This window comes from Gorilla gorilla, chromosome 7 (assembly GCF_029281585.2).
Source record: "Gorilla gorilla gorilla isolate KB3781 chromosome 7, NHGRI_mGorGor1-v2.1_pri, whole genome shotgun sequence".
NCBI lineage: Eukaryota > Metazoa > Chordata > Mammalia > Primates > Hominidae > Gorilla > Gorilla gorilla.
The window spans coordinates 16,931,716-16,957,573 of NC_073231.2; the positions used below are offsets into that span (position 1 = coordinate 16,931,716).

The window sequence follows — 25,858 nt, forward strand, 5'->3', positions numbered from 1 at the left end:
CCATATTATTCTGCCTCTGGCCCCTCCCAAATCTCATGTCCTTCTCACATTTCAAAATACAATCATGCCTTTCAAACAGTTGCCTAAAGTCTTAACTCATGCCAGCATTCACTCAAAAATCCCCTTCAAAGTCTCATCTGAAACAAGGCACATCCCTTCTGCCTATGAGCCTGTAAAATCAAAAACAAGTTAGTTACTTCCAAGACACAATGGGGGTGTTGGCACTGGGTGAACATTCTCATTCCAAAAGGGAGAAATGGGCCAAAAGAAAGGGGCTATAAGCCCCAGGCAAGTCGGAAACCCAGCAGAGCATTCATTAAATCTTAAAGCTCCAAAATAATCTCCTTTGATTCCATGTCCCACATCTGGGGCACACTGGTGCAAGGGGTGGGCTCCCAAAACCTTGGGCAGCTTCACCCCTGTGGCTTTCCTGAGTTCATCCCCAGCAGCTGCTCTCACAGACTGGTGTTGAGTCCCTGTGCCTTTTTCAGGCTGAGGGTGCAAGCTGCTGGGGGTCTACCATTCTGGGGTCTGGAGGACGGTGGCCCTCTTCTCACAGCTCCACTATTCAGTGCCCCAATGGGGACTCTGTATGGGGGCTCCAGCCCCACATTTTCCATTTGCACTGCCCTAGTAGAGGTTCTCTAGACTGAAGGCTCCACCCCCATAGCAGGCTTCTGCCTGAACATCCAGGCTTTTCCATACGTCTTCCAAACTCTAGGCAGAGGCTCCTATGCCTCATCTCCTGCATTCTGCGCACCTACAGGCTTAACACCACATGGAAGCCACTAAGGCTTCCAGCTTGCAGCCTCTGAAACAGCTGTCCAAGCTGTACCTGGGCCCCTTGTAGCCATGGCTGGAGCTGGAGTAGGTGGAATGCAGGTAGCAGTGTTCCAAGGCTGCACAGCGTGAGGCTCTGGGCCTGGCACATGAAACCATTTTTTTCTTCCTGGGCCTTCAGGCCTGTAATGGAAGGCGCTACCATGAAGGTCACTGAAATGCCTTTGAGGCCTTTTCCCCATTGTCTTCATTATACAATCATTATAATAAACTTTACATGTGGTTTTGCCCCGAGTGGGCTTTCCTTAATGAATTACAAATTATGGGTAAAAACACGCACAGTTTAATTTCAATGATATAATTATAAATGCCAATCAAATAACATCAACTTGTCACTCAAACACAGCCCAAGCTCAACTCCTCCCAACAAACCCCATGAAAGCACTGAGCTCTGTAAAGAAGAGCCAATTTCACTTCACAGAGATCAGCCCGCCCTCCCTCTGAGAGTGTATAACTGTGCTTCAATAAGCTTTGTTTCGAGCTTGCATTTTGGTGTTAGTTTGCATTTCTTTGCTCGCTATCACAAGAACCGAGACTGCTCCGGCTCTGTTGATCTCCTTGGCTGAAGGGTCCATCCCAACTCAGGATCCCAGGTAACAATAATACCTGCTTCTTGATATAAGGATTCAACAATTTTTTAAAGCGCTGAGACCATGCCTGTTACATAGTAGGCACTTAACACACGCTGATTATTTACATCTAAATCTTCACAACCACCCTAAGAGGTACATGTTATTATTCCCATCTTACAATAGAGAAAATAAGCTCAGAGTAATTAATTTTCTTGGGTCTTAGAGCAAGTAAGTGATGGTACTGGTATCTGTACTTATATTGAATGGTTTGACTCTAAAATTCTTCTTTATATCAAATAGTCCCATGAGGAATGTGTGTGTGTGTGTGTGTGTGTGTGTGTGTGTGTATGTGTATTTTAAATGAGAACCAAGCAAAAGCTTATGGTAGAGACCAGGCTATCTGAGTCATGTATGATCGTCATTACTATTTTGGTCAAAATATCTGGAAATTAGATTTGACAAAAATCACTTTCAGCATATAATGATGAAGATGATGAATTGTGCTCTAAATGTTGAGAAGCTATTTTATAAGATGTGGGAAAATCTGTAACACCTATGTGTGGAATGTCGCCTTGGAGTTTCAAGTTTTATCACCAACTGACAACTCGTTACTGTCTCTGTATGAACAAATTTAAATCTCTACCTAATTTCTAAATTACCTACTGCCTATACCATAGCTTTGTTCTTTTAGTTTTACTTCTATGTGTAGCAAACACTAGAAAACTTAAACATTTTTTAAAAAAAAAAAAGAAGAAACAGAGATGCTTTACTTCTCTAAGCAACGAAGCTGTTGAAATGGAAAGAACTGAGCAAGTATCAACAATGTAACATACTTTGCTTTTTTCCCCATGCTGTAGATAACTGGAATAGTTCAGGCACCACATCTAAGCTCTTACATAAGTCTTACGCAAGAGTTGTGAGCCAGTTTTTTCCTGAATCAGTGTCAGAGCTAATTCAGATATTTAAGGACGTTTGCTTCCTAATATTCTTGGTAAGCATGGCATGCACTTACTTAGTTCACTTCCGTTATTTTTAAATTACTTGGGTAAACACACACACATTTACATTTATAAACATCCTTGCCAACACGATGAAAGCTCACATTGTGTTCGTCCTAGTATGCTTAGCCTGGGTAGTGTAGGGGAAAGGGAGGGAGAGTTTCTCTATCGTGAACGCTATTTTCTGAATCTTTCCTAAAAACATACACATGCACTGGATACACTTTTAAAGCAAGCTATTATTCACCAGGCCTTCTGTAGAGCATAACTCCAGCATAGAAGGCTAACACATCTATTAACTGGCTCAGTGATTTGATTTTTCTTTTTTTTAATGAGGGAATTGAGGCAGCTAAAAGTTAAGCCACTATGCTTCAGGACAAAGAGAAAATTCCAAACAGAGGTTAGGTCTCAAAGATCCTGTTTGGACCACAAACGTGAAGAGTAGCAAAGAGGAAACATAAAAAAAATCAAAAGATACAATTGAAGGAAACTCCTAACCCCTTCATTCTAAGCACAGCCTTCCAGGACAGCCCTCTTATTCTTTGTCTTAGCAGTTTATCTCCACCTTAATGCAGAATTATAAGTGATTATTTTGCTCTCCAGATGGAGATATTGGCTCCTTTTTGCCAGTCTTCTTAGAATATGAATTAGCTCAACACTGACTCGGGCAGCTACTGTTCTAAAGGCAGGAGATAGAGCATTAAACAAGCTGTCTGGGTTCACGCCTTTATGGAACTTACCAGAATGTTATTGAGAGGTGACAGCATGCAGGCAGTCCTCACAGCCCTCGCTCGCTCTCGGAGCCTCCTCTGCCTGGGCCCACCGCTGCACTGTGGGAGCCCCTTTCTGGGCTGGCCAAGGCCGGAGCGGGCTCCCTCAGCTTGCAGGGAGGTGTGGAGGGAGAGGCGCGAGCGGGAACCCGCGCTTTGCGCGGTGCTTGCGGGCCAGCTGGAGTTCCGGGTGGGCGTGGGCTTGGTAGGCCCCGCACTCGCAGCAGCCTGCCAGCCCCGGGCAATGAGGGGCTTAGCACCCGGGCCAGCTGCTGCGGAGGGTGTACTGGGTCCCCGAGCAGTGCCAGCCTTAGCTGCCTTCCTGCGGGGCAGGGCTTGGGACCTGCAGCCCGCCATGCCTGTGCCTCCCACCTCCTCCGTGGGCTCCTGTGGGGCCCCAGCCTCCCGGAAGGGCGCCGCCCCTGCTCCACGGCGCCCAGTCCCATCGACCACCCAAGGGCTGAGGAGTGCAGGCACACGGCACAGGACTGGCCGGCAGCTCCACCTGCAGCCCCGGTGCGGGATCCATTGGGTGAAGCCAGCTGGGCTCCTGAGTCTGGTGGGCACGTGGAGAACCTTTAGGTCTAGCTCAGGGATTGTAAATACACCAATCAGCACCCTGTGTCTAGCACAGGGTTTGTGAATGCACCAATCCACACTCTGTATCTAGCTACTCTGGTGGGGACTTGGAGAACCTTTGTGTGGACACTCTGTATCTAGCTAATCTAGTGGGGAGGTGGAGAACCTTTGTGTCTAGCTCAGGGATTGTAAACGCACCAATCAGCACCCTGTCAAAACAAACCACTGGACTCTAGCCATCTGCAGGATGTGGGTGGGGCCAGATAAGAGAATAAAAGCAGGCTGCCCAAGCCAGCAGTGGCAACCCCTCTGGTCCCCTTCCATGCTGTGAAAGCTTTGTTCTTTCGCTCTTTGCAATAAATCTTGCTACTGCTCACTTTTTGGGTCCACACTGCTTTTATGAGCTGTAACACTCACCACGAAGGTCTGCAGCTTCACTCCTGAAGCCAGCGAGACCATGAGACCACTGGGAGGAAGGAACAACTCCAGACGCGCTGCCTTAAGAGCTGTAACACTCACCGCGAAGGTCTGCAGCTTCACTCCTGAGCCAGCGAGACCACGAGCCCACCAGAAGGAAAAGACTCTGAACACATCCGAACATCAGAAGGAACAAACTCTAGACATGCCACCTTAAGAGCTGTAACACTCACCACGAGGGTCCGCGGCTTCATTCTTGAAGTCAGTGAGACCAAGAACCCACCAATTGCGGACACAATATGGTTTAGCACAGTGATTCTCAACTCTGGCTGCAATTAGAATCAACTGGAAGCTTTTATAAATCTTATATCTGGGTCCCACTCTCCCAGGGATCCTTATTCACTTGGTCTGGGGAAGAGGCAGGGTGCAGCTGTGGTCAAGAACTATTGGTCAGAGAAATACTACTGTGGGGCAGACAGCTGCTATGCAAGGTGTTAGGTGATCATGTTCTTTATTTCTTTATTCCAGCTGTTTACCCAGTGTATATTCACATGGGAGATGAGTTTAAGTAGTTCAAAGATGAACACTTTCTATCCAGATAGTTAAATATGTTTTATGTGCACTTAAAAATACATAACGGGCATGTCAAACTTATGAATGCACAGATAATTTGCTCAGTACTGAAGGAGAGGCAAAATTGTACTTCTGCCTTCAGGGTTTTTGGCTGGGCTTGAGGATTAAATTGACCAAAGACAGATTAACAGGAGAAATGCATACACATTTATTTAAAATAAGTTTTACATGACACAGAAGCCTTCATAAGACCCAAACAGGCAGTTGGGGTAGAGCACATATATAGAATTGGACAAAGAGGAGTAAATTATGAAAGTGTGACAAATGGAGGGGGCTTGGGCTGGGTCAGTTATGGTGGAAAAGTAACTAGGAAGATAAGGATTAGTTTAACAAGGTTTCTACAGATTGGTCTCAATTTTGACTCCCCGTTTCTAGTGATAAGAATGTTACTTTCTTTGTGGTATATGAAGCACATCTTCCATATGGAGATTTATTTTCTTCCTTTAGGAGGAAAGAGGGAAGATCAGAGGGTCCTTCTCATACCTACTATTTTTTCAAGTGCCTTCAGCTCAAAATAATCCTCATGTCACACTGGCATACTTTGGATTGGCATAGTCTGGCAGTTTTCAGTACAACAGTATGAAAGTTCCCTTTAAAATAATGAATGAAAAATTACGGGTGTGTCAGATTCAAGAAAAATATTAAATACATAATAGTATAGGTTCTATGAGGATATTGCAAAAATCATGAAGTTGGTGTGAGATTGACACTTAGGAAACAGGGTATGGGGAAATCAATGTGCTGGTATGAACAAGTCATGGGTGATCTGTATTATTCTTGGTGATGGCCCATACATCACTTTGAAAATAAGAAAGAAGTGAAACTGACTGTATTCGATTCCCTAAGTCATCATTTAACTAATGGCCATCTCACTGGATCACCCATTTGCTAAAAGCCAGTTCATTGAATAATTGGCTAACCAATCGACCCAAAGAATACTGATAGACAGATATCTTAAACCAGATCTTTTAGGGTTTTGCTTTGAGAAGTGGAAGCAAATGCATGGGAAATAACTGGGATAGGACATAAACTCTCAAAAATAAAGAAGAGAGTAAGTTGCAGTGAAGTTGGGCTCATCCTGTCCCACTGTTACAGGATCCTTGGGGTGTCACTTTGCCAGCTGGAAACCTCTGTGGCCAGTGGTGCCTTTGCCTGAGTTTTGCTTGGGGCCGTCTGGGCTCATTCCACTGCTTGGCCTGACAGGCTGCACTCAGCTCGTGGTACCAGCCTGGATCCCCCAGACCTGCCAAGGGTGAGCCAGGTGTGGAGTGGCAAGGGGTGTGTGAGCAAGCATGGGGTCTGGCCACTGCGCATAGCCAGGCACACCAGCTGCAGCAGGGCAGGCAGCTCCAGTTGCTAGCATGGGCACTGGCTCCCTGTGAGGCTGTGGCTGGACCAGGTGTACCACAAGCAGCTTCCACAGCTGGCACTGGGGAACATGGTGGCACCCAGAAGCTTGGAGACACCAGGAACTGCAGAGCCCCAAAAGGGGTGTCACGGCCCTGGTGTGGGGAGCTCTTAGGTCTGGACTCCCTGAAGGGCCACAGCTCTTCTCTCCTTCTCTCTTCTCTCTTTGTCACCCGCAATGAGCAAGGGGCATGTTTTAGCCCTGTTTGTGTTACAGCTCTTTTAGCCTTGCCATTTGCAGGGTTCCAAGGTCTCGTCCTGCATCCAGGAAGAATGAGGTACGTGAACAAGTGGAGGGTGAGAAAGGTGATGAAGAGCTTTATTGAGTGACAGAACAACTCAAGGAGACCAACACTGGGTAGCTCCTCTCTGCAGCTGGTTGTCCCATCATCTTCCCAAGTCTGGCTGAGTCTGGGGTTTTTATGGTCTTTAGAGGGGAGGAAGTGCATGCTGATTGGTCTATGGGCAGCCACAGGTGGGCCCGGAAAAAGCACCACAAGTTCCCACTCTGGTCCCTGGGACCAGCAGCCTGGCCCCCAGGCTTCAGGTCCTCCCCAGCTTGAAGGTGGGGCTTCACTGGGGACCCACCTCCTTCTGCCCAGAAGCCTCTCTGTCTCCTGCTACCATTCATGATGCCCAGGCTGTTCATGTCAAGGGGCACCTGCAGGCCAGCCCCAAGCTGCCCTCAGCCCCCCTTAGCCTCCCTCCTGTGCTCGTTGGTGCCCAAAGTCCAGAGGGGGCCGAGGTGGCAGGGGGCTGGCATGTCAGCGCTGCCCTTGGTGTGCACACACCTGGTCAGGCTGCAACAGCAACCAAGCCTGGCCCCAACCTTGCTTCAAAATCAGAGTGGGTGCCAGAAGCAGGGAGAGGCCAGGCAGCGTGAGCAGACACCCCTGAGACTACAGGGCTTGGGGGGCCTTCCCAGGCAGAGATGCCCAGGTTTACAGCCAGAGCTTGGGCAGCTGCAGCTGTGCCCAGGAGGCTCCTGCTGGCTCCCTGAAGTATGCAGCCCTGCCCTGGCAGTGCCTCCCCACTACAGTCAGTGTCATGGCAGTGGCCTCTCTAGATGGGCTGCTACTCCCATCACCATTGTACCTTAAGAGAAGTTTTTTCTAGTGTCTGAAATTTAAAAGCCAACTGAACCACTTGAAATTCACATCCAACTGAGCCGAGTTTAGAAATTCATGATGAGATGACTCTGTGATGCTGAGGAGAAACTAAAACAAAAAGAAAAACCCTCAGTAATGTAACAGTGGATCACAGTGAATTGATTTTTGCTGAAATGGCTTTTTGTGAATTAGCTGCTTAACAAACTACCTTTCCACAAAATAGATTTGCTTTAGAATAGCAGCTACTGTACTTATAGAAAACTGGAATACTTTTATTTTAGGCAAGTCTTTCGATATAAGTCCCCTTCTCTAGACTGCTGACTTCTGGAAGTGTATCACATCTCTATTCTCCCCAACAGCTTATTCAATGTATTTGCTGGTGAAACAGCAACAAGCCCTATTAAGATATATTTGGGCCGGGCGCGGTGGCTCATGCCTGTAATTCCAGCACTTTGGGAGGCTGAGGCGGGCAGATCATGAGGTCAGGAGATCGAGACCATCCTGGCTAATACAGTAAAACCCCGTCTCTACTAAAAATACAAAAAATTAGCTGGGCGAGGTGTTGGGTGCCTGTAGTCCCACCTACTTGGGAGTCTGAGGCAGGAGAATGGCGTGAACCCGGGAGGCAAAGGTTGCAGTGAGCCGAAATCATGCCCCTGCACTCCAGCCTGCATGACAGAGCAAGACTCTGTCTCAAAAAAAAAAAAAAAGAGATATTTGGTACAATTTGGTACAGTGCCCATTTCCATTACAATTTAGGGCACACAATATCAAATCCAAGTATCAATTCAGTCTAGCCAATCCAAATATCTATCTATAACTAGAAATGATGAATAGGAGATCTATTTATCTTTGAATATGAGATAACTGTTAACTAGAATTTAAAGAAACAAATAATTAATTGAAAAAGACTAATTCACACTATAGATCATGAGCTATATACATTTAATCATAAAATTCAATTAACAATTTCGTTCAGCAATCTTTAATATACAGTAAGAATTCTGATATTGTTAGGTGGTTAGATATTGTTAGGTGCAGCTGGGAAGGGGTGAGAGAGGATAGCAGAAGGGCTGTCACTAAGCCAGGCCCTGACCCACCTATGTTCAGCCCCCAAGACCACCCTAACTCTACCTTAATGGATGGAGTTTCTGGTAAAGTCTGTGGCCAGCACATCTTGGAGGAAGAAGAACTGGGCACAGATAAAAATCCCCTACAGTCATGAATGCCCAGTCCATCTAGGCTGTAACCCCAGGTAACTTCGTCCTCACTACACAGTAATTACAATAAAATTTACATGTGTGTTTGCCCCCTTGAGTGAGCTTTCCTAAATGAATTATGGGTAAAAAAAAATTATGTGCAGTTTAACTTCAGAGATATAACCTTAAACTGCCAATTAAATAATATCATCCTGTCACTAAAACACAGCCCAAGCCTCGACTCCTCCCCATAAACCCTGTAAAAGCACGCTGAGCTCTGTAAAAAGGGGCTGATTTCACTTCACAGAGATCAGCCCACTCTCCCTCTGAGAGCGCATTACTGTGCTTCAATAAACTTTGCTTTGAGCTTGCATTTTGGTGTTAGTTTGCAATTCTTTGCTCACTATCACAAGAACTGAGATTGTTGATCTAGAGCTCTGGCTCTCTTGATCTCCTTGGTTGAAGGGTCCATCCCAATGCAGTATCACTGGCAACATCACCAATTTATAATCCTTCCTTTCCAGTGAATGTTGACTTGTTAACTTTCTCCCTTCGGTGTGACAAATAGAATTGTTTCTGTTCTAGTCTGATCAGAACTCTCATATCCAAGTTCTATTGATCTTTTTTATGTGTCTTCTGTGCAATTCTGGTCTCAGGCTGTTTTATACCGAGATTGTCACTCTTATGTATTAAGTGCAGAAAACAGTCTCTTGTGTTATAAATGTTCAAGGTGCTGGTTTTAGATACAGTCTTTGCCAGGGGTATTTATAGGGGTTGATTTCCTCAAAGGATCCCTCTGAAATGCATGCCACACAATGGGAAAGTTTCTTCTATTAGGTGACCTTGGATTTCTCTCTCTGACTCAAATGTTTGCCCTATTATGGCAGTAGAAGCATTTAAACTTAGCAACTTCAGTCAGAAAGAGTAATTTCCTGATTAGATCTGAGGAGATTATGACCCTTTACTTCTGTAAGTCAATTAACACTTGATGTTTGACTGACACTCAAGTCAAACATCATTAAATGCTTTACCAAGCAGGAGAACCTCAAGGTTTTATTGTTTAACCATTCACTACTAGTATATGGACTGAACTAGCATTGTACATGCTGAAGAAATAAACAAAAACTCCCCAAACAATATACTACTTTAATATAACTGCCATGTTTGTCTATCTCCAAAAATATGATCCTTCTAAGAAATATTTTGTTTTAACCTAGCCAATCAGTCAGCCAGAACAGAACTAGCCACAGATATTAAGGGAACTGGATAGCCACCCAAATAGTAGGCAGATCCCTGTCTTAGTTTGTTAGGGCTGCTATAAAAAAACACTTGGCCAGGCATGGTGGCTCACGCCTGTAATCCCAGCACTTTGGGAGGCCGAGGTGGGTGGATCACCTGAGGTCAAGAGTTCAAGACCAGCTTGACAAACACGGTGAAACCCTGTCTCTACTAAAAATACAAAATTAGCCGGGCATGGTGGCAGATGCCTGTAATCCCAGCTACTTGGGAGGCTGAGGCAGGAGAATCGCTTGAACCCAGGAGGCAGAGGTTGCAGTGAGCTGAGATCACGCCATTGCACTCCAGCCTGGGTGACAGAGGGAGACTCCATCTCAAAAACAAAACAAAACAAAACAAACAAAAACAAAAACAAAACAAAACAAAAAACCCCACAAAACACCTTAGACTGGGTCATTTATAAACAACAGAATTTTATTGCTCATGGGTCTGGAGACCGGGAAGTCCAAGGTCAAGGCACCAGTATATTCACTGTGCAGTGAGGGCCCATTCCACTTGGTTGGTGCCTTCTGTGTGTCCTCACATAGCAGAGGGGGCAGAAAAGCTCCCTCAGGCTTCTTTTATAAGGGTACTAATCCCATTCATGAGGGCAGAGCCCTCATGACTGAATCACCCCCAAAGGGTCTACCTCTTAATACTATCACCTTGGAGTTTAGGTTTCAACATATGAATTTTAGAAGGACACACGCAGTGCGTAGCAATCCTCACCCCCATTTTTCCCCCTGAAATCCTATAAGAAAAGGCATCTCAGTCATTACTTTGAATTTGAAACTCGGTTATTCCCATAAAAGGTTTTACATTATGCTCGCAAAGGCTACCTCAACTGCGCTTAGTGAACAGATACCTTGAAACAAGACAGGTTACTGGCAGATGGCTTAAGAATGGAAAATTTGCCTTGGTGATTTGTAAAATGAGGTAAAGGGGCAGGGACTGGGAAAACAATTGACTTGGTGGGGAAAGGGACACAGAAATAGGCTTGTCTTATTCCCAGCACCCGGAAGGGCTGCCTGATCCTAGACATTTTATGACCTTTATGACATTATCAATAAAGCCTATAAAGAATCTCCAGGTCTAGACCTGCACTGCCCAGCAGAACGGTCTGCAATGATGGAAATGACTTCCATCCACTCTATCCAATATGGTAACCACTGACCACATGTGGCTATTGAGCATATAAACTGTGGCTAGTACAAGTGAGGAACTGAGTTTTTAATGTACATGTGTAAATATAAATAACCCCAGGTGGCTAGTGACCACTGTCAGAGAGTACAGGTCGAGACCATGTTCCCTATGACAATTTTGCCTATATGTTGCCAAAACCAAACGAAACTCAATTTTTTTTTTTTTTTTTTTTTTTTTTTAGTGACAAGGGTCTCCCTGTGTTGTCCAGGCTGGTCTTGAACTCCTGGGCTCAGGGCTTAAGTAATCCACCCACTTTGGCCTCCCAAAGTGCTGGGATTACAGGTATGAGTCACTGCGCCCGGCCTTATTAGTTTTAATTCTAGCAACAGACCTTCAAGATAAATATTAAATTTTTTTACACAATGAAGTTGAAGTTCAGAGAGCTCATGAAGATAGTACAGGACAGAGCTGGAATTTAAACCTAGACCTGTCTGACTTTGAAGTCTATATTTTTTCCAGTACATCATACCAAAGCTACCAAACATATAAAAATACTTAAAATTTTTTATCTATGTCTGCTTTTGTAGATCAAGCCATACATTTATTATATTTTATTAGCATAAAGAATACAATTTTTTTCTCCATCATTCTCTGTACCTATTTCTCTTTATGTGATACAACAGAAGAGAGTGACTGTTGTCTACAGCAGAGGTAGTTATCTTAGGAAACACAGATAGAATAATAAAAGGTAAGGACTAACTTATGACTAATAGAGGCATCAATTGCTACTAGCATTCTGAGATATAATTATTTTTAAAGTATCTTAGGAAGAACAGTTGCATCTTCTCACTGCCTGTTATTTGAGGTAACTATTCACAGCTGAACACTGATACGGATTAATCCCAGTATGACTCAGTTCAAATCCTATGTTCTTACGATAGGCCATTAGCAAATTAAAGAATAAGAATCCTACATAGAGCTCAGTTGTAAGCTAATAACTTATTAGTTCAAGGAAGGTCTCAAGCTGTATCTGCCGGTGTCATTATGAAAAAAAATACCAACTGCTTGAAAATGTAAGACTTATGAAAATCAAACATAAACAAATGTTTATGTATTTGAATAAATTCATGAGAAGCAATGCTAATTTGAGAGAAAGCAGAAGAGTAGGATACACCTGATAACACAGTTGTAGACAGAACCCCAATTAATCAGTTGTAAGTGCTCTTTGCAGTTATTGGATTTAGTCTTCTTGAACGAGACTTTAGAGGCTGTAAAATGAGCCAAAGTGAAAAAAGAAAAGACTAAGTATCCAAATAAACCCACAGCATTATGGAAGGCTATGCTTCTGAACAAGCAAGTAGGGTCAAGGGCCAGCTATTTTAGGAACAAATGGTACCCAGAGATATCAGCTTAAAGGGAGCGCTTAGAAACGAAGAGTCAGCCCTCAGAAGAAAACCAGACAATATACAAAGTAAAAGTTCATGGTATCTGGCAAACTAAAAGTGGGCCAGACATTCATAAAGAGCCCTTATGGGTGGGCAGCTGGGCATTGACAGGATAGGAGTCACTGCAAGGAAAGAGGTCAAAAACAGAACAATCCAGCCACGAAGGAGGCTGCAGTGTAGAACAAGAAACACTCTAGGAGGATAGTATAGGAGCCAGGCCACTGAAGAGCTAGGGCATCAAGAAGAAAGCCAAGGATGGGCTGAGGATGCAGCCGCGAGTGAGCTCAATGCATGACCGACTCATCGCTGAGCAAGAGAGCAGCTCCCTCAGAGTCCTTAGAGTTCCCTTAGGAACAATGAGGTGCCAGCTGGTAGGCATGAGGACTTGGACCAAGAAAAAGCTCAGTTCAGCCTTTAAAGAGGGTGAGACCACTTGATGTGCAATCTTAGTAGAAAGAGTGGCCCTATGGGAATCAACATGAATCATATCTCTCCCTGGGGACTGCTGAAAAAGATCAGGATGCCAGAGCCCTTACTTGCCATGGATAGATACGGACTTGGGCCACGGTACCTTGGAAGGTAGCAAGGACAGTAACCTAATTCTCTCAAGCTTCTGTTTCTCTACCTAAAGGCATAATCAGAGTTAATCCGAGATTTTCATCACCCCACCTGGCACAGACACACTCTCTGAACCACAGGTGTTCTCTGATAGCAGTGGAAGATGTTCCCCTTTTCCATTTAATATTTTTTATTATTTTCACTTTATTCATTTTTATTTATTTATTTTTTAGAGACAGAGTCTCGCTCTGTCACCCAGGCTAAAGTACAGTGATGCAATCATAGCTCACTGTAATCCCAAACTCCTGGGCTCAAGCAATCCTCCTACAACTAGGACTACAGTCATATACCACCATGCCCAGTTTTTTTGTTTTGTTTTGTTTTTTTGTTTGAGACGGTGTCTCAGTATGTCACCGAGGCTGGAGTGCAGTGGTGCTCTCTCAGCTCACTGCAACCTCCACTTCCCAGGTTCAAGCAATTCTCCTGCCTCGGCCTCCTGAGTAGCTGGGACTACGGGTGTGTGCCACCACGCCTGGCTAATTTTTTTATTTTTAGTAGAGATGGAGTTTCGACATGTTTCCCAGCCTGGTCTCAAACTCCTGGCCTCAAGTAATCTGCCCACCTCGGCCTCTCAAAGTGCTGGGATTACAGGCATGAGCCACTGTGTGCACTCCCAGCTAGTTTTTTGAGAAATTTTTTTGTAGAGATGGGGTCTCACTATGTTGCCCAGGCTGGTGTCAAACTCCTGGCCTCAAGTGGTCCATCTCAGCCTCCCAAAGTGGTGGGAGAACAAGCGTGAGCCACCATGCCAGGCCCTCTTTTCCACTTTAGTGTTTTCTTTCACCCCTGTAAGAACCAGATCCTACTATGTCTTTAGTGCCATCATTTGCACCCAGGAAAACTGCAAGAGTCCCTCTGTATTTGCTCCTCTGATGGGGGGGATTGTAAGTACAAAAGGCCATACTCTTCCTGCAGCACAGGGTACAATGTCACTGATTATCTCCACCATGCAAACCGGTAAAGGCATGCTTTGGAAAAACTCACATGTCTTGATGCTCTCCCACTAGAATCCATTTACTCCCTTTCTGTATTGACTGTGTTTCCCCACACAGTGTGCAAAAGTCGTGGCAGTTGCACTTCAGTGTTTAGCTTGTTTTCTTTATTTGCTAGGAGATTTGGCTTCTGAGAGGAGTAAAAAAATGGGGAAAAAATGTGTGAATGGGTGTATCTTGAAGTCTACTGTCAAAAACTTTGCAGTATGCCAGCTGTGGTGGCTCATGCCTGTAATCCCAGGACTTTGGTAGGCCAAGGTGGGAGGATTGCTTGAGCCCAGGAGTTCGAGACCACCCCAGGTAACATGGCAAAAACCCACCTCTACTAAAAATACAAAAAATTAGCTGGGCGTGGTGGCGGGCGCCTGTAGTCCCAGCTACTCGGGAGGCTGAGGCAGGAGAATGGCATGCACCTGGGAGGCGGAGCTTGCAGTGAGCTGAGATCGTGCCACTGCACTCCAGCCTGGGCGACAGAGCGAGACGAGACTCTGTCTCAAACAAACAAACAAACAAACAAAAAAACATTAGCCGGGCATGGTGGTGCACTCCTGTGGACCCAGCTACTCGGGAAGCTGAGGTGGGAGGATTGCCTGAGCCCAGGAGGCTGAGGCTGCAGTGAGCCGTGATTGTGCCACTGCACTCCAGCCTGGGTGACAGGAGTGAGACTCTGTCTGAAAACAAAACAAAACAAAAACAAAAAACCAAACTCAGCAGTGAAATCTACAAACCTGCCTTTGCCTTCTCCAAACTTTATTTTCCATAGTCTCGCATATGTGTGACTCTCTCTCAGTTATCCTATCAAAATTCTTTGGTTTTAGTTTCTTCTTGAAACAATTAATTTGGGCTAGAGTCAACAGAACACCAGAGCTACTTGGAAAACAACAAATTAATCTCATAATTACCATAGAAAACATTAAAACCAGAAAAAATATATTAAGAATATGCTTATAGAAGTTTATTTATTTATTTATTTATTTATTTATTATTATTATTATACTTTAAGTTTTAGGGTACATGTGCACAATGTGCAGGTTAGTTACATATGTATACATGTGCCATGCTGGTGTGCTGCACCCATTAACTCGTTATTTAGCATTAGGTATATCTCCTAATGCTATGACAAACCCACAGCCAATATCATACTGAATGGGCAAAAACTGGAAGCATTCCTTTTGAAAACTAGCACAAGACACAGATGCCCTCTCTCACCACTCCTATTCAACATAGTGTTGGAAGTTCTGGCCAGGGCAATTAGGCAGGAGAAGGAAATACAGGGTATTCAATTAGGAAAAGAGGAAGTCAAATTGTCCCTGTTTGCAGATGACATGATTGTATATCTAGAAAACCCCATTGTCTCAGCCCAAAATCTCCTTAAGCTTATAAGCAACTTCAGCAAAGTCTCAGGATACAAAATCAATGTACAAAAATCACAAGCATTCTTGCACACCAATAACAGACAAACAGAGAACCAAATCATGAGTGAACTCCCATTCACAATTGCTTCAAAGAGAATAAAATACTTAGGAATCCAACTTACAAGGGACGTGAAGGACCTCTTCAAGGAGAACTACAAACCACTGCTCAATGAAATAAAAGAGGATACAAACAAATGGAAGAACATTCCATGCTCATGGCTAGGAAGAATCAATATCGTGAAAATGGCCATACTGCCCAAGGTAATTTATAGATTCAATGCCATCCCCATCAAGCTACCAATGACTTTCTTCATAGAATTGGAAAAAACTACTTTAAAGTTCATATGGAACTGAAAAAGAGCCCGCATTGCCAAGTCAATCCTAAGCCAAAAGAGCAAAGCTGGAGGCATCACGCTACCTGACTTCAAACTATACTACAAGGCTACAGTAACCAAAACAGCATGGTACTGGTACCAAAACAGAGATATAGATCAATGGAACAGAACAGAGCCCTCAGAAATAACACCACATATCTACAACTATCTGATCTTTGACAAACCTGAGAAAAACAAGCAATGGGGAAAGGATTCCCTATTTAATAAATGGTGCTGGGAAAACTGGCTAGCCATATGTAGAAAGCTGAAACTGGATCCCTTCCCTACACCTTATACAAAAATCAATTCAAGATGGATTAAAGACTTAAACGTTAGACCTAAAACCATAAAAACCCTAGAAGAAAACCTAGGCATTACCATTCAGGACATAGGCATGGGCAAGGACTTCATGTCTAAAACACCAAAAGCAATGGCAACAAAAGCCAAAATTGACAAATGGGATCTAACTAAACTAAAGAGCTTCTGCACAGCAAAAGAAACTACCATCAGAGTGAACAGGCAACCTACAAAATGGGAGAAAATTTTCGCAACCTACTCATCTGACAAAGGGCTAATATCCAGAATCTACAATGAACTCAAACAAATTTACAAGAAAAAACAAACAACCCCACCAAAGAGTGGGCAAAGGATATGAACAGAAACTTCTCAAAAGAAGACATTTATGCAGCCAAAAGACACATGAAAAAATGCTCATCATCACTGGCCATCAGAGAAATGCAAATCAAAACCACAATGAGATACCATCTCACACCAGTTAGAATGGTGATCATTAAAAAGTCAGGAAACAACAGGTGCTGGAGAGGATGTGGAGAAATAGGAACACTTTTACACTGTTGGTGGGACTGTAAACTAGTTCAACCATTGTGGAACTCAGTGTGGCGATTCCTCAGGGATCTAGAACTAGAAATACCATTTGACCCAGCCATCCCATTACTGGGTATATACCCAAAGGACTATAAATCATGCTGCTATAAAGACACATGCACATGCATGTTTATTGCGGCACTATTCACAATAGCAAAGACTTGGAACCAAGCCAAATGTCCAACAATGATAGACTGGATTAAGAAAATGTGGCACATATACACCATGGAATACTATGCAGCCATAAACAATGATGAGTTCATGTCCTTTGTAGGGACATGGATGAAATTGGAAATCATTCTCAGTAAACTGTCGCAAGGACAAAAAACCAAACACCAGATGTTCTCACTCATAGATGGGAATTGAACTATGAGAACACATGGGCACAGGAAGGGGAACATCACACTCTGGGGCCTGTCATGGAGTGGGGGTAGGGGGGAGGGATATGCCTGTAGAAGTTTAGAAATATTTTCTGTAATAAAAAGAATGACGTTTATATCCTACAGCATAGTATACCCAGAAGGAGGCAAAAACGCTATTGAACAGTGAGAAAGAACATTGCATATCCTGATTTTCAGTGGGAAAGAAAAGCTTTATCAGAGGCAGGCTGTTTTAAGGATTAATGTTCCTAGATGGAGATAAATCTTAACTATTGAAATAGTGTTTTCTCAGATCTAGTTTAAAAAGTGTTCACTTCTGGAAATCTCATACTTGTTCCTTTGTTTATAATTATTTTGAACATTTGCTTTCTGTTATCTGTGAAGAGATTTGAAAAGAGCAGGTCTTTTGGATGGTTGCTTTAGGAGTGACCTCCCTTGGCTTAAACAGGCATTTGTTGGATAACATCTCTGCATGATTTTTAAAAGTTAGCAGAAGTGAGAAGGGTAATTGAAGTTTCCAGAATCAAGAAAAACTACAAAAGAAGCTCATTTTTATAAATGCTATTGTCTTATATAACCCCCTGGAAGACACCCAGTTCTCACTTCTAAGAGCTCTCATGAGTCAGTTTGTCATTTGATATTTTGTAGAGTTTGCAGTAAATTGGAAGACGTGAATTCTTCTGCTTAACTTCAATGACAAACTATTTTGTACTTTAGTTCCTTAAGGAACTAAATAGAGGGAACCTATTTTATCTCTTTCCTATCTATGTCCAACCTACTCCCAACTTCTAGAACAGTTTCTTGCATGTAGTGAGTGCCCCATAATTGTAGAATTAAATAGAATTTGGGCAATTTTTCCTTCTTTTGAAAATGAAACTAAAAAAATATGAAGCCAGGAAGTTTTACCAGTCTTCCCCACAACCACCCACAGACATCAGGCTCTCAAGCATCTGCCTTTCCTGGGCTGGGGAATGAGTATCCTGTCTTCCCTCCCCTTCCTTCTTCTCCCTTTGCTCTTCCTGCTCCTACCTCCTCCTCTTTCTCCCCTACCCGCTCCTGTTCCTTCCCTTTCTCCTCTTCCATAACCTAGAAGTTTCTAACCAAGAAATCTATACACACAAAGAACAACTGCCAATGGGAAAACAAAATATCACTTCATTAAGAGCTGGGCAAGGACTCAATCATCCCAATGCAACGCTCTCTAGCAAGAGGAATTTGGAGAATAAAGTTGAAGTAAGGGAGCCTAAGTCCCTGTGCCTCACTCTAAGATTATCAGGGAGCCCACTTATGCTACAAAACACATCAAAAACGATATAAGAAGGCCGGGCATGGTGGCTCATGCCTGTAACCCCAGTACTTTGGGAGGCTGAGGTAGGCAGATCACTTGAGATCAGGAGTTTTAGACTAGCCTGGCCAATACGGTGAAACACTGTCTCTACTAAAAATACAAAAATTATCCGGGCGTGGTGGTGCATGCCTGTAATCCCAGCTACTCAGGAGACTGAGGCATGAGAATTGCTTGACCCCAGAAGGTGGAGGTTGCAGTGATTGTGCCAAGATTGTGCCACTGCAGACTGGCCTGGACAAGACAGTGAGAATCTACCTCAAAACAAACAAAAACATGTAAGAAGATCTTACAGCAAGTCAGCAGGGTTCACCAAGGTCTTTGGCCAGAAGCTGAGAGTTTACCATGTGGACACAGGAAACAGCAGTAGAATGACTTGGGTGGGTTTGTCCTTAACCACTCAGGAATTTCAGCAATTCCGACCATGGGTAAAACCCAGTGCAGTGACACTCATGTTCTCACCGACCAGGAAACCACTTACTCTGCTTTGGGGAGGAGTTAGTGGAGGACTGGGCGTGGGCAGAAGAATGGACACATTTTGCTTCCCTCATGGACCGAGGTGGGAAGTGGGAAGGGGAGACTAAATGTTCCTGGACAGGAAAGCATAAATCCAGAATTGGAACGTGAGTTTATGATCTTACTCTGTTTCTATTTTACAGAGGAAACCAGTCCACAGAGCTGTGATTTGCCCTGGGCCTTCCCACAATTCTAGAAACCCATGACTTGACATCATTGCGCGGCCACCTGACTCCCAGCTGGCTTCAGCCTCTCCGTTTCATCTCCCTCTACTCTCACTCTGCTGCTACCAAATCAGACTTCTTTTCAGGTCCTTAAACAATCTCTGTACTTTTCCATCTCCGTGTCTTTGATGACTTTATTCCCTTTCCTCACTCCATCATTAACATACGTACCCCTCAAGACCCAGCTCAGATGCCACTTCTATGAGACACTCTGTTTCTGTGCCAGAAACAGTTAAGCCTTTATTTGCGTGTCCAAAGTGTGCCCCAGAGCAAGGATCTGGCAATCTGCATTTGAAACCTGGCTCCTTGGCTTCTTAGCTCTGACCTTGAGCAAATTACTTATTTTGTTGTTGTTGTTACTCAGTTTCCTAAAATATCATATAGGGAGTTGTCATGTCATGTTAATGGACATAATATAAATTAAATAGTATAATGGCAAGTATCCATCGGTCACCAAAAAGGGAGCCTACTATTACTGCCTGTAGCTATATTTTAGCATTGATGACAAAATATGGTAAATTATATCTATTTGTAGACCTAAGTTATCTCTTCCCATTGATTATTCACTTGCTGAGACTGCAACAATAGCTGCCCATTTTTTATCTCTTCCATCCCCACCCAGCTGTCTTGCACAATATACAAAGTCAATACATGTCTGATCAACGGAATGGACTTAATGTGCCAAAACAGACCTGACTCTCTATCAGTGATACAGGAGCTAAAAAGAAATTATTTAGGCAGAGAGTGAGAGTAAGGGAGTCCTTGGCAAGGCATTCCTTTTAACAAAAAGCAGCCCCCAGATAATTTCTTTTCTAACAAAGAGCAGCCTGTAAAATCAAGCTGCAAACATAGATAACCAAGCTGGAAGCTTGCACAGGTGAATGACGGCGGCTGTGCATTGCAATAGGGGAAGCCTACCTGGGGGCCAGGTATGTTCAACATGGAGGCTCCATCTTCGCTTTTCTTTGTCACCATGTGTACAGTAAAGAAACAGGCAACATGGCGGCCAGGTAGAGAACCAACTGCATAATTAAAGATTAGGGTGGGGTGGCCAGCTATGCAAATGGCACACCTGGTCTCACCAATCTCTCATGCCCTATATAAATCAGACACCGCCTCCTCAAGCTCATCTATAAAATCTTATGCACTTGGCTGTGAACTGGAACACCTGCTGGGGTGCCCCTCTCTCTCTGCAGGAGGGAGAACTCTTCCTTTTCTTTCGCCAATTAAACCTCCACTCTTAACCTCACTGTTTGTGTGTCTGCATCCTTGATTTCCTTGGCGCGAGGCAACAAACGTCGGGTATTACAGACCAATGATGCCGCTTCACCAGCTCATATATGGCAAAAACTGCAATAACTTTTGCACCAACCCTAATGCTAAATTATTAATTACTACTTACCTAAAAAAGAGAACCATATAAATTAATTAGTATCGTAGAACACTACATGTATTTAGTCAAAATACCAGATAACCTAACTTTATATTTATGTATACATCACATGTATTTTTAAAATTAATTCTTCACTTTAGTGAAGTATTATAAACTGTTAATCATTCATCCTAACTTTTGCTTAGCCTTTGAAGTTCAGACCTCTCCAAAATTTTTTCCTCCACCTGGTTAAGAACTATTTTCTTTGGACTTAATCTGGTTTTTCTATTGTAGATCACATCTAATCAAGGTAGTTGAATAGACTCAACAAACCAGTAAGAGGTTGTTGAAGTATCATTCATAACAAAAGGTAACAACAGTTCCTTATAGGCCATATCTCATGCCTTCTGTTTTACTGGTGCAAGTTTGTGCCCCAGGAGGGTTAGGAATGGCATCTAACACCCCCGTGGAGCAGACAGACCCTTTTTGTAACTGTGTATTTGTTTCAACCACATGCCTTAAGCTCAGTTTAAAAAAATAAAATTAAAAAAAAATTCATGTGAGTATAGGAAGTTTGCATCACATTCACTCTACAACATCTTTAAAGGCAGCGATTATTCCAGAACACAGAGGAGACAAACAAGGCCCCTTTGTTCCAGGAGTGCACTCCTTAAAGAGCAGTTCCAAGCCCATCAGTCTGAAGGGCCAGGCAGTTGGCCCCGGCGGAGCCTGCCAGACACCCAGAGATGCTTCCCGGGAATCTTCTGCTTCTGCTGAAGTGTTGACAGGCTCTTGAGCTGAGAGCTCAGGCTGTTGATAGGAATATATAGCTCAGATAGTCAGAAATCAACCTACTCAAATTTCTCAGACCATTATCTCCTTCGTTTCTCTCTTTTTAACAATCCAAGTACAGATTTTCTTTTAAAAACCTTCTTCCAAAAAAATGTCTACGTTCCTACTTCCCCCTGGGGGTAACGAAATAAAAGGCTTAAGGTGCTTTAAGGCAAATGGAGTCAGTTCCCCTCCCTTCAGCCCTCAAGTTCTGCTGATTCCAAGGGGTGGGTGGGGAGAGCCAGCAGTTGGCGGCCACCCTCTCCCTGTCTCCTCTCACTTGGTATCTCCCTGGCCTCACGCTCAATCAGGTCTTCAGGGACCACACGGGGAAATGAAGAATACTGTTCGCTTACGAAGAATCTGGGAATCCCTGCAGTCCATGATTTTCTTTTTTCTATTTTACTTTCTTCTCAAAAGCCTTTTATTTTCTAAAAGCACATACAGTATAAGCCCATTCTGATGATTTTAGGAGCATCCATTCCTCAATGCAAAGATATTAGTGCTAGATAATAAAGCTCTGAGTTCATACATTTAAAAGTCGAGAGAGTGAGGAGTGAGGGGAGAGAGAGAGAGCAGAAAACGCTAGCTGCCTTAATACTCATTTTCCTCTTCTACAAACCCTTGATATTTAGCTAATGTACCCTACCTTTCTCAAGGTCCCCAGCAGCTAAGGAAGGCCATGTGACTAATTCTGGCCAATGGGATGTAAGAAATTCAAAGTGCATTTCACAGAGCATATTAGGAACACGCCCATTCTTCCACCCTTTCCTCAACCCTGATGTTCGGACCAGGGACTTGGTGTCAAAGGCAACGTCCCAGAAGAAACCTCATGCAATGCAGTGACAATATCAGCCCTGGAAACCCTATCTCTGGACTCTGGGATAAAAGAACAGTACATTTCTATATTGTTTATACCACCGTTAACTTGAGTTTTAATTTTATTTCATGAACCCAGTCATATTTTAAGCCAAGGTGGATTTCCCACGAAGCTAATGGAGCAGAAGCTTTAGAAACCCTCACTTGCATCAGGCGTGGTGGCTCACACCTGTAATCCCAGCACTTTGGGAGGCCGAGGCAGGTGGATCACCTGAGGTCAGGAGTTCAAGATCAGCCTGGCCAACATGGTGAAACCCCGCCTCTACAAAAATACAAAAATTGGGTTGGGCATATTGGTGTGTGCCTATAATCCTAGCTACTCGGGAGGCTGAGGCAGGAGAATTGCTTGAACCTCGGAGGCGGAGGTTGCAGTGAGACAAGACCACGCCATTGCACTCCATCCTGGGCAAAAAGAGCGAAACTCTGCCTTAAAAAAAAAACAAAAAACAAACAAACAAAAAAAAACCCTCACTTGCCAGGATGACTCCAAAGCCTGAGGAGGAACCTCGACATTGGGGTCACATGGTCATCTTATATTCTTTTCTTTAAAAGGTTCCTCAACTGCATAAGCCTCACACCTCATCCATGATAAGCCAGTGAGTCTTTCCACGTGTGCCTCTTGAGTGGGGCAGCGCCATTCTGGTCAGCCCACCTTACATGCAGCACAGTAAATAGTTCACAGTTTCTCCTGCATCAGATCATCTACTTGGTGAAATTTAGGAATAGCACAGCCCATTGTTTCCCAAAATACATTCCTAGATATTAATAATTGTTATAAGAAAAAAGAGTAACAGAAAAGTATAATATTAGCTAATATGTTTTTGTCTATGTTTTTAACTACAATATTTCTCAGAAGAAGCAATGTGGGAATGTGCATAGTGAATATCCTAGCACAAGAGAAGGCTGTATTTCCTAAACGTATTGGACCACCAAACCCCCTTTTTAAGTAGTTGGTGGGTTATATTTTTGTGAAGCATGATTTGAAAGCACTCTCCTGGTCTCAGCAGCAAATATTTGTTGACTGTCTCTTTGGGGAAGTTAAGTGTTTTATTTTTGTAGCATTAGTGGAAGAAGGTGATTTTTCTTCCTGATTTTATTGTTTATAATTGCTCCCTGTCTGGAGTTTGCTATTCAGTAAGCATTGATTTCAACAATATTGTCATTTCTGCATTGACACTGGTGCATCTCTCAGGTCTCCAACAAAAGCTAAGAGTGACATGTACAAAATGTTAGATCACCTGTGCAGGAAAGGGTGTGAGTTCAAGGGAGTCGGAGTCACACTGAGGTTTCATCTCCTGTGAGGAAGATCTTTGATGGTGGGATACAGAAAGCTACAACCACGATGGAGACATAGTTCTGCAGAAAGGACCCATTTCTGTGCTTATGTCAGTGCTTGGAGAAATCTCCAGGCTCATTTATGTCAGCCACATTTTCATTACAGGAAAATAATTGACACCATGCTTCTTGGCTTTAACTGAAATTTAAGCATTTACACCTGTATTCATCTTCTAGGGTTTCTACAAAAAAGTATCATAAACTGCATGGCTGCATGTACCCTACCTTTCTCAAGTTCCCCAGCAGCTAAGGAAGGCCATGTGACTAATTTTGGCAGAAATTTATTTTTTCACAGTGCTGGAGACTGGAAGTTCAAAGCCAAGGTGTCAGCAGTCCTTGCCTCCTCCTACCTTCTGGTGGTGGCCATTGATTCTTGGCATTTCTTGACTTGCAACTGTACCACTTGAGTCTCTGCCTCTTTCCTCACATGGCATTTTCCTCTTACGGGGTTAGGAATTCAACATACTTTTTGGAGGGGGCACAATTCAATCCATAGTAACACCAAAGACTCCTTAATTTTCTGTAGGGCAACATAATGTCATGATGGACAGAGCTCTGAGTTAGGAGTCCGAAGGCCTGAGTGGGCACTTAGCAAATCTCTAGGCTACATTTCTATATACATAAACAAGGATAACAATACACTCCTTGACTTCCCTGTAAGGGTTGTAACAAAGATATAGAAAAGTGCTCTGTAGCCTTTCAATGACGATAGAAGTGTTATTGTCTTCAAAGAGAAACATGGCTAATGTGGGTAATTGAAATTTGGCATATGATCTCACACCTTACTTTAGACAATGATTTTGACCTCTACCTCATTCATCTCTCTACTAGACAAGGACATAATTTTGTTTATATTGCTGCCCTTGCACTCTCTACTAAGTGATGTTAGATGATGAGGAAAGTCCTTGTCAGTGCAGCCAATTCTCAAATTGAATCTGAAGCATCCGGTAATGGGAAAATGTCCATATTGCTTCAATAATCATTCTTTAATAGAGTTTCAACTTGGAGAAAAAGACTGAAAAATGCCAGCAGAAGACTTTTTCTAAAAAAAAAAGACCAACTACATGTTAATTAATCTAAAATTACTCAGCTTCAGTTGTATGTGCCTTTAACATGGTAATAAGGGAATAGTAGGGCCATGGTTCATAAACCAGTGACTTCATCTTTAGAAGAACTGGTGATAGTAATGGGAATTTGCAGGCTAGTTCAGTTTTGCAGAAGTTCCCCATATCATATTTTCGTTTACTTAGTGGAGGGTAACTCAAATGTTCATCCTTTTCCTTAGGATAGAATTTACTACATTGTTTATCAATAGTAATACTGGTTATGTCATGTTGGGTAAATGTTCTCTTTGGCAATCATGTATCAATCCAAATAAATAAAAATAAGTTACTTATAACGTGCAATTTTTTTGATATGCAAAATCTTATAAAGCATGGGGATAAATGGAGATTGAGATTTTAAACAGGGATTCTTGATAGTTAAAATATTGAGAAGAGTGGAGTTGAGGATGAATACTGATCACATGATTCCCCTTTAATGAACACTGGAAAAACAAGGCAGGCTTCCAAATACTGTGTTCTATTTGTACTTCAACTAATCACTTGACTTAAATGCCTTTTAACTCTGACCTTCTAGAATTTCCTGTGCAATCTTCCACTGTTTAAAATGAAGTCGGCTGATTGATTTCTTTACCATTTCAGAATGTCCTGTATCATTTTAATGACTGTGGAGTGTGACTTTGTTCTCAGCACAATGAGTAACAAAGCCAAAACACTGGAGAATACGTTTACGTATTCAAGAAAACCTCAGACAGGGAAGAATGCTTTCATAATACAGTACATTAAAATCAGACGAAGCCTCGAAGGGCAGAATCACCGACCCTGAAAAATCAGAGTGTACTACAGAAGAAGACAACAGCGTTTGAGCACATTTGTTGAAGCAGCCTCCTCTCCCTTATGGTATGATAATCCCACACTGTTTTACCATGCTCTCTGGCCTTCCCGGAACATCAATAAAAACTGCATCCCATGACTTTTCTTGGTGGTTTCTGTTATCTTCCCTAAACTTTAATTTAATATGATCTTACTTAGGCATTTCTCTTAGAGAGTAGGTCATTATAACGAAGCATTTTTCACCCTCTGGGAAAGAGGTTTCCACATAAGGGCCAGGCCACGTTTTCCCTTTCATCCAGGGATTCTACCATAAGCAGCCTCTCATCTTCACTTTTCCCAACAATTTTCTTAAAATCAGTGTATTTTTTTGCAGGACCGGATATCACATTACATTCTCTAGTGGGGGGTGG

At 43.1% G+C, this 25,858-nt stretch overlaps 2 long non-coding RNA genes across 2 annotated transcripts in view; one reads left to right on the forward strand and one right to left on the reverse strand.

Moving 5' to 3' along the window:
* LOC109028009 (uncharacterized) overlaps window positions 1-18,788 on the reverse strand; it is a 46,002-nt gene extending 27,214 nt beyond the window's left edge. The window contains exon 1 of the long non-coding RNA XR_002007061.3: window positions 18,690-18,788. This is a non-coding gene — a long non-coding RNA (uncharacterized lncRNA). The remainder of the gene's footprint in view (window positions 1-18,689) is intronic.
* Window positions 1,267-25,587, forward strand: LOC109028013 (uncharacterized). The gene is made up of 2 exons (XR_002007065.3): window positions 1,267-1,433; window positions 25,257-25,587. It is a non-coding gene; the product is annotated as an uncharacterized lncRNA (long non-coding RNA).
* The last annotated feature ends 271 nt before the right edge of the window (window positions 25,588-25,858 follow it).